At 39.8% G+C, this 9,652-nt stretch overlaps 1 long non-coding RNA gene across 1 annotated transcript; it reads right to left on the reverse strand.

The window, feature by feature from the left end:
* Positions 1-9,009: 9,009 nt before the first annotated feature.
* On the reverse strand, positions 9,010-9,652 carry LOC135611770 (uncharacterized). Its single transcript, XR_010486656.1, has 2 exons — positions 9,519-9,652; positions 9,010-9,441 (listed from the first exon to the last, which is right to left on the reverse strand). It is a non-coding gene; the product is annotated as an uncharacterized LOC135611770 (long non-coding RNA).

The following is a 9,652-nucleotide window of genomic DNA, read 5'->3' on the forward strand; positions in this document are numbered from 1 at the left end:
GCCAACGCTGATCGAAATCGATCGGAATAGGGGGGTGGGGTGGTGCCATGTCGAGGAAGCGATCGAGGCCATTGGTTTCCTCTGCTCCTTGAGATATTGGCACACATACAGGTCACATGCCCCCTACACTATAAGAAAAATAGTTATTAACCATGAACAAAAGTTGTCACTAAAAGAATTAGTGCAAAATGAGCCATCACTAGCTTCCGTCAGCATAGATCTCGTGGCTAAAAGTTTTAGTAACAAAAAAAGACACATATGTCATTAAATTATAGTTTTTAGTGATAGTTTATATTTGTAGCTAAAACATTAAATTCTATCGCTAAAAATAAATAAATTGATAAATTAATATTTCTGTGACAACAATTGGTTATGAACACTTCTGTCACTAAAAGAATTGACTAACAATTTTAGTGACAATATAATTAACTCTTACTGATTAAATGGAAAAGATAATAATAATTTAGTGATGGCTTGACCTGTCACTAAAATATAAAAAAAATTAGTAATGGATTATTTGAGTGTCACTATACTGTCAATAATAATTTTATTAATTACCTATCAATTTTTAATAATTTCAAAATCATACCAAAACTTTTTCATAAATTCAAGATAAAATTATTGATATTTGAAACTTCACATTACAATCTTTATTTTATCCAAAAATCAATATCAAAGTGAGACAATTATAAATTCCACATCATCTCGAAAAAAAATACATCAAGATATCTTTATATCTTCATTCTTGAACTCTCCTGTGTCATCTTGTGCATCTTGCGTGAAGTCACAATTGCACAATATATACAGACAAGTCACAATTGTTAGAGTTGCATAGTAGAGTTGAATAGTCCATCACTATTATCCCATGTTTGCAAATGCAAATGGTTAAGAAGGTGAGGAAACTGAAACCCTATTCTTCACACATTATTTCTTGCTATTATACTATGGAGGTATATGCAAGTTTTCCTTTATGTCAACCTACTGCTGACATTACATACTTTTTATTTTCAGAGTTAAGAACTGTTGTATATGAAAATAAAAGCAATTTTATGGTTGATTTCATTGATAAAACATAAACATGTCAAGATTGTTAGCAGTCCATAACAAGTTTCTAGTGTACTGCAGCCTAAAATTGGAATCCAAAATCAGATTAAAGCTTTCTAAAAGATATACCTCTTAAGTGAAGTAAAGCAGCATGCAAGCTTAGATATATCAGTGTTGCCAAGCATTGAAATAAAGTGATATAGAAACAGAAAATATCGAAGTCAAGTTCATCTTCCTAAGCGAGGGGAGGCCCGAAGCGCGTCGCTTGGGCGCTCGCCCGAGCCCAGGCGTCGGGCGAGCACCCGGGTTAAACCCAGCGACCGAACCAGCGTTTTAGGTCTGGTTCAATCTCCGGTGCTTTAGTTGGTCCAATCGAACCAACTAAAGCACCGATATCAGCCTTCTTCTCACGACTTCCCCAACTCTAACCCCGCTCGCCACTTCCACTCCCACTGCCGCTGCCACTGCTACCGCTATCGCTGCCACTATCGTCGCTCGTCGCTCTTGCTCTCGCTGCCGCTGCCACTGTCGTCGCTCGCCGCTCCCGCTCTCGCTCCCCCCTGCTCGCTGCTACCGCTGCCACTATCGCCGCTCCCGCTGCCACTACTCGCTGTTACTGCTGTCGCTGCCACTATCGTCGCTCGCCACTCCTGCTCCCGTTGACACTGTTGCCGCTCCCGCTGCCTCTGCTCGCTACTACTGCTGCTGCTGCCACTATCGCCGCTCGCCGCTCCTACTCCCGCTACTCGTTACTACCACTGTCGTTGCCACTGTCGCCGCTCCCGTTGCCATCGCTCGCCGCTACCGCTGCCGCTGCCACTATCGCTTCTCGTTGCTACCGCTGCCGCTGCTCTCAGTCAGTAGCCTCAGTCTTCCTCTTACTCACACTCTTCTTACTTCAATAGTATACTGTTATCAATATATTAACAATATGCTACTAACCAAGGTTCGTCGTACCGTACCGTACAGGCGTTTCGACCCGAGCTCGGTACGGTACGGTACGGTACCGGTGTACCGGGCGGTACATCAGGGCGTACCGAACAATTTTATACTTTTTTCATACTGTAGCACTGTAGCGGTATCGGGCGATCCGCATACCGGTAACCTATCGGATCGGTACGTACCGCCGGGTACGGATGGTACGCTTCGGTATGATAGACCTTGCTACTAACTATATACTAGTAATAGTATTTTTATTTATTAGATTAATAATATATTATTTTGATTTTAATACTATTAATTTTTATTTATTTAAAATTATTATTAGGTTTCAGAATAAATGATATATTTTTATTTAAATAAATATATTTATTAATTATATTATATATTTTTATATTTTAGCGTCTCGCTTCACTCAGACGAACGCCTAGCACCTCGAACGTTTTTGGACCTGAGCACCTTTTGGCACCTAGCGCCTTTTCAATCAATGCTTGTAACAAAATTGCAAACTCTCTTTAATGCATCTCAACTCCCAAAGCTTTGACAACAAGTTGAGAACAACTTATAGCTAAACAATGAAAAACAAGACCAAGTTTATATACCATTTATGCCCTCCATTCCAGCTCTGACAATAGGCCGAGCACTTGAGTAGCTGCGGAAGGACCAAAAACTCTTATCTACAAAACATAAATAAATGTTACACAATGGCACTTCCCGTGATTCACCATCCAAATTCGTGCAATCAACAATCCAAATAACATAATTAATCAAATTAAAGCCCCACGCCCCCACAATCCAAACCCTAATTGAGATTTCCCAAGAGGATCCGCCACGATGAACCTCACGAGAAACATAGAAGAAAAGGCGTAATCCAAATAGAACCGAGAATCCACGCAGAACAAATACAACCCTGAGCAATTAAACGGAAATCGAGACGAGCTCCATAGCAAAAGAAACAAGAGCATATCAATGCGTCGCAATAGGAACGGGGTAGGAGAAAGGAGTGGAGGCAAACCTGGGGGCAGGGCCCGACGACGGGATCGATCGCCTGAGGAGCAAAGGTAGGGGTTTTCGACGAGCGGGACAACTGGGTGGGACGAGTGAAGCTCCGTCTCTCGATCTCGTCTTCCTCGCCCGCTCCTATTTCGCTGTTGGTGGCGACACACGGACGTGAGGGGATCATTAAATCGCAACTACAGAGAGAAGCAGTGTAGAACGAGGAGGTCGAGGAGCAGTGACGGCCAGGACCGAAGAGCCAAGTAAGAATCCGCCATTTCCACCGTCTCTCTCTCTCACTCTCCCTGCCTCCGGGGGTGATATGGCGAGGGCGTCTCATGCTTAGTGACGCGATTGATATCGGATTCGGGGAGTGGCCTCCGGAGCCGTCGGATCCGGGTGGGGTTGCAGCCGCCGCCGTTCTCCCTGTAGTTGCGATTTAATGATCCCCTCACGTCCGTGCGTTTTAATGATCCCCTCACGTTCCTCGCCCGCTCCTATTTCGCTGTTGGTGGCGACGCACGGACGTGCGTTTTAATGATCCCCTCACGTCCGTGCGTTTTAATGATCCCCTCACGTCCGTGCGTTCTCCGCTCAAAATGGCGACGCACGGACGTGAGGGGATCATTAAAACGCACGGACGGACGTGAGGGGATCATTAAATCGCACGGACGTGAGGGGATCATTAAAACGCACGGACGTGAGGGGATCATTAAAACGCACGTCCGTGCGTCGCCACCAACAGCGAAATAGGAGCGGGCGAGGAACGTGAGGGGATCATTAAAACGCACGGACGTGAGGGGATCATTAAATCGCAACTACAGGGAGAACGGCGGCGGCTGCAACCCCACCCGGATCCGACGGCTCCAGAGGCCACTCCCCGAATCCGATATCAACCGCGTCACTAAGCATGAGACGCCCTCGCCATATTACCCCCGGAGGCAGGGAGAGTGAGAGAGAGAGACGGTGGAAATGGCGGATTCTTACTTGGCTCTTCGGTCCTGGCCGTCACTGCTCCTCGACCTCCTCGTTCTACACTGCTTCTCTCTGTAGTTGCGATTTAATGATCCCCTCACGTCCGTGCGTTTTAATGATCCCCTCACGTTCCTCGCCCGCTCCTATTTCGCTGTTGGTGGCGACGCACGGACGTGCGTTTTAATGATCCCCTCACGTCCGTGCGTTTTAATGATCCCCTCACGTCCGTGCGATTTAATGATCCCCTCACGTCCGTCCGTGCGTTTTAATGATCCCCTCACGTCCGTGCGTCGCCATTTTTCTTGGTACTTGCCAAAGGAGAAAACCTTAGGGTCAAATACTCATCTTGTAAATGAGCTTACAACAACATAATCAAATTAATATTTTATTTATAAAAAATTAATTTATTTTAAGCTTTCGATTTTTGGTAAGTTAGTCTACGTCGGTTTTGACACGAATTGAAATGTTTGTCGGCGCTCTCTCTCTGTCTTAGAACTTTTTTCTTGGCAACGAGGATATGAAAACAAAAATGAACAAACCCTCATCACTCGATAACAGAACAATACCATGAAGAGCAAACCAAAATAACAACAATCCATATCACTTGAATCGAACCAGAACCTTTCATCAACGAGATTAATGTCGAGGAGGTCTCGAGGAAGCAATTTCTTAAAAGCATAAACTCGTCCTCCTCCTTCATCGGCACCTCCTCACCAACTTTGAAACCCGCCGTCTTCAATCAAGTCATTGGGAATAAGGGGTTGGCTGCGCGGGAGAGGGAGGAGTGAAGTATTTAGGATGGTGGAGAGAGAGGGAGGAGAGGAGAGGAGAGCGTGGGCCGTGATTCCTGATCTCGTTTGCGGAGCTGGAGATTGGTATTTCCACTAGGGTTCGCCTACAATCGCGCACCACCAAGAAGGCCGTGACACGTTATTTCTTTTTCAAAACATTTATATCCCAACTTGCTTAAGTTGAATCGACCGACTCTAAGTCAACTCGTAACTCCATTCTAGTCAAGCTTTGTATCCGATTCAAACGTCAGGTCCAGCTCCAAATCTCAATCTGGGCCGTAGGATCACATGATCCTACGATCTTGATCACAAATTTGATGACCGCATCTAATTCAACAGTGAATATATATATATATATATATATATATATATATATATATATATATAAAGCATTAGATCTAACCGTGGAGGGGAATATTACAACAGAAATGACGGCTCAAGTGAATAACGTCGAGGACCATTTGCTCTATGCTTAGAGGAGTGTGGAATTATCCCTCTGTATAAAATGCCAAGGTCACCTAACATGAATGGTGTAGTTGAAAGACGAAACTGCATACTTAAAGACATAGTAAGAAATATGATTTTTTAATCTACTTTGCCAGAGTCACCCTGAAGAGAAGCAATAAAAACTATAGCTTACATTCTTATAGAGTACCAATTAAAGCAACTACAAAAACACCTTATGAGCTTTGGACCGGAAGAAAGCCTAGTCTAAGACACTTTCATAGGTTGTCTATCTAAGACAAGGCTTTACAGGCCTAACGAAAAGAAATTGGAACCCCAAACAATAAGCAATTATTTTATTGGTTATTCTGAACGATCTAAGGGGTACAAATTTTATAATCCCAAATCAATAAATATTTTTGAGACGAGTATTGCTACAAGGATATTGAGTTTGGGGGGAGAAATAAGGTTAAAGACTTTACGTTTGAGGAAGAATTGGTTCAATTTAATCCAATTTATATAGTTGCCACTGATGTGGTAAATTCAATACCTCAAAAGGATATAGTTATTTCAACTCTCATATAGTATAAGAAAATTATTCATGAGGATCAAACTCAACATCCATAAGAACATATGCCACAAGAGCTAGCACCTTTGTGATGATCCATTAGGGTAAGGAGGAGTGTCATTTCATATGATTATATGGTATTTCTCTGGGAACATGAAAAAAGTAGTGATATGATGGAAGATGATCCAATCAACTTCTGTCAAGCCATAGAGGATTCCAATTCTGATAAGTGGATTAAAGCAATGAATCAAGAGTATAAGTCCATACAAGACAATAAAGTTTGAGAACTTGTCCCATTACTAGAAGGAGTGAAACCTATTGGTTGTAAATGAATTTTTAAAACCAAAGGGGATTCTAATGGTAATGTGGAGAGATATAATGCACGTCTTGTGGCAAAGGGCTATACTCAAAAAGAAGGGATTGACTTTAAATAAACCTCTCCGGTTTTAACGAATGACTCTTTTAGAATAATTATGGCTTTAGCCACACATTTTGATTTGGAGCTCTTTTAGATGGATGTCAAAATAACAATTCTCAATGGAAATATTGATGAAATAATTTATATGGTACAACCAGAATACTTTGTATCAAAAGAACCTAAAGAAAATAATATGTAAATTGATAAAATCTATCTATGAGATAAAACATATTGAATCTTGGATTTTGACGATGAAATCAATTAATGAGTTTACGATCTAATGTACATTTAAGTGACGTAGGACTATATTCAATCAGGAAAGATAAATTGATTAAAGCGGTGGAATCAAAAGTTGGGCTAAAATGGAACATGTCAGAAGATTGGATGTCGGACCGGAGGAATGGTCGACATATCAGCAGAAGGCTTCGTGCCATGAGTTCGAGCATCGGGCCAAAAGGATCAGACATTGCACTAAGGAGATCGGGTGTTGCGGATATCAACATGTCGATTGGGCAATACATCATAAGAGAGGACGATATGCCGAAGGTTCGGGTGAAGCATCGGATGAACCAATGACATGTTGGATAACTTAGAATTCTTACTTATAATAATTTGTCTAGATCGAAGTAGTTTTAGTTCTAATTGGATTGTTTAGAATGTAATTAGACCAACTCAATTATAGGTTAACTCGGCCTGAATTGGGGTTATTTTGGGCCAAGTGGAAGGCCCAATTAGTGACCCATAGTTGGCCCAAGCTGTGACACTGCCAGTTTAGGTGATAATATTGCTCAGATACAATCTCCCAGACTGTGTTAGGCGATGGTACCACCTAGTCTCAAACTAGCAGGCGGTGGTATTGCTAGTACCCCGAAAACCCAAGATGAGATCATTTGGTCCCTAAATTTGAATTCATTTGGGGCCTAAAAAAGCCCTACTCATCCTTACTCAGTAAACACATCAATTGTGAGTTAAAGAAAAGAAAAATGCTATAGTAATATTATAAAAACTCGTCTCAAGCTCTCAGTATTATATATGAAGTTTAAGAGAGAGGTGAGGTTGTAAAGGTTATCTCCTAAACCGGTGAAAAGGAGAAAATGGGTGTAAAAGGATAGTTGATCTTCCTCCGTTGAAAGAAGATCGATAGTGAAAGCCGATGGCCTTGAGTGAAGAGGAATCAGGAGTGGATGCAGGTCACGATGATCGAACCACTATAAAACTTAGTTTGTATTTATATTTTGTTGTTTACCTTTATTGCAAACTGCTTTACTTGCTCATTACATTTTTATGAACGTTTTCGAGTTAAACATATTTCCAATATGATTTTATCGAACGAAATTTTCGAATCGATGTAATTTTTATCGTAAGCACTAATTCACACTCCCCCCCTCTTAGTGCCGATTTCGATCCTAACAAAACAAACATCCTTTTAGTAGTATCACAAATTTCATCAAGTAATTATCTCATTTGGTTTTAAGATGAATGTTGTTGATGATTGCATGTATCATAAATTCAGTGGGAGCAAATTTATTTTACTTATATTTTATACGGATGACATTCTGCTTGCCACTAATGATATAGACATATTGCACGAAACCAAGAGATTTTTATCTAGAAATTTTGAGATGAAAGATCTTGGTGATACCCCTTTTGTATTAGGAATCAAGATACACCGAGATAGATCGCGAGGTATTCTAGGATTATTACAAAGGAACTATATCGATAAAGTACTCAAAAGGTTTAGCATATAGGATTGTAAACCAGGAGACACCCCTATCACAAAGGGAGACAAGTTCAGTCTCAATTAGTGCCTTAAAAAAAATCTGGAAACTTAAGAAATGCAGAAGATTTCCTATGCATTAGCTTTAGGGAGTCTAATGTATGCACAGGTTTGTACGCGTCAAGATATAATGTACATTGTTGGAATGTTAGATAGATACTTAAGCAATCATGGAATGAATCATTGGAATGTAGCTAAAAGAGTCATGAGATATTTAAAGAGAACAAAAGATCATATGGGAGATCAGACCATTTGAAGATCATTGGATATTCTGACTCCGATTTTACTAGATGCTAAGACAATATGATTTAATATTCTCCGACACATTCAAAAATAATAATTAATTATAAAAATAATATATAATTAATCTAGAATTATACACATGAATACATTTAATGAGACTTATATTTTATAATTTATAATTTATACAAATACTATATTGTGGAGCATGACATAGTTGTAATATGCTTAGACATCTAAGATTACAATTAATTAAAGGTCAAAGAGAGTTAAGTTGGTAATTGCTGATTTATTTGGCAAATCAAAAATTTATGGCTATTGAATTGACTTGCTAAATACATAAGAAAGATCAGAAAAACTCAACCATATGACTTTAACTTAGTGTAAAAAAAAATCTAATTAATGAAATACGATGTTAATTTAAAGCTGAAGTAAATGCATTCTGAAAGTAGAAATTTATTCAGAAAAAAGGAAAGAAAAAAGTGTAAGAGTTGTTTGTATTAGTTTGAAAATAGTATCTCATTCATTTCAATATAGTGCTACTTGATTAACCTCTCATCAGATTCTATCGTTATTGTTGGAGAAGCATCTTATGCTTATATTTACAGTGTGCAAAACTAGGAGGAAAAAGAAAGGCCATGCTCAACATCAAACACAATGAAAAAGTATTGCATTTCGGAAGGAGATTATTATCAAACCATGAGTGCTTTCAACGTTCCCAAAAATGACGGCACAGTTCCAGTGGAAGAATAGTCAATACTCTGAAATTTGGAACCTATTTTTCTGAAGCAAAATCTCAAAATATATTATGCTGCAATGGAGCAATGGTTCAGTTCTTTTCATTGCAATCTGAGGCCATCAAAAAATTACAATCTGTCCAGAAAATTCAGACGTAAGTGAATTTGAACGATCCCTCCAAGTACTTCAACATCAAGGTCATTCTTCTTCCTCTCCTTTTACAACATCAACACTTGCTTTGATTTCAGAAGACTCACTTACAAGTAACATAAGCTCCTTGAAAAAGAAGTCTAACTTATTGCAGTCAAAATCTTCGATTGCCGATGATACTGTCGCTTTTGATCTTTGATGAGATTGTTTATTTTCTTGTTGTAGTTGAAAGTGATACATTCTCAGAGCATCGTCCGTGGAAATCTCTTGAACGGGCTTGTAAAGACTTTGAAACGTGCATCTGTCTTCAAGCTTCTTAACTAACTTTTCTTTGAATTGATCTGGGAGGTTTACAAATGCACTACGAAATAATGTAGGAAAAATAAGATACCAAAATTCTTCTGCAGAAAGAGATCAGTAAATACTATCACTTTTCACCTTGTGATGCCTCTAACAATTCCCCATTTGTAACCACTGCTTGCAGATTGCTTAAACCCAATGTTGAAGCCCTCTTGGGCAGAAGCTTCCTTTCCTGCAGATATACCATCTCGATAACCCATATAAACTTTTGT

The sequence above is a fragment of the Musa acuminata genome, chromosome BXJ2-5 (assembly GCF_036884655.1).
Source record: "Musa acuminata AAA Group cultivar baxijiao chromosome BXJ2-5, Cavendish_Baxijiao_AAA, whole genome shotgun sequence".
Lineage (NCBI taxonomy): Eukaryota > Viridiplantae > Streptophyta > Magnoliopsida > Zingiberales > Musaceae > Musa > Musa acuminata.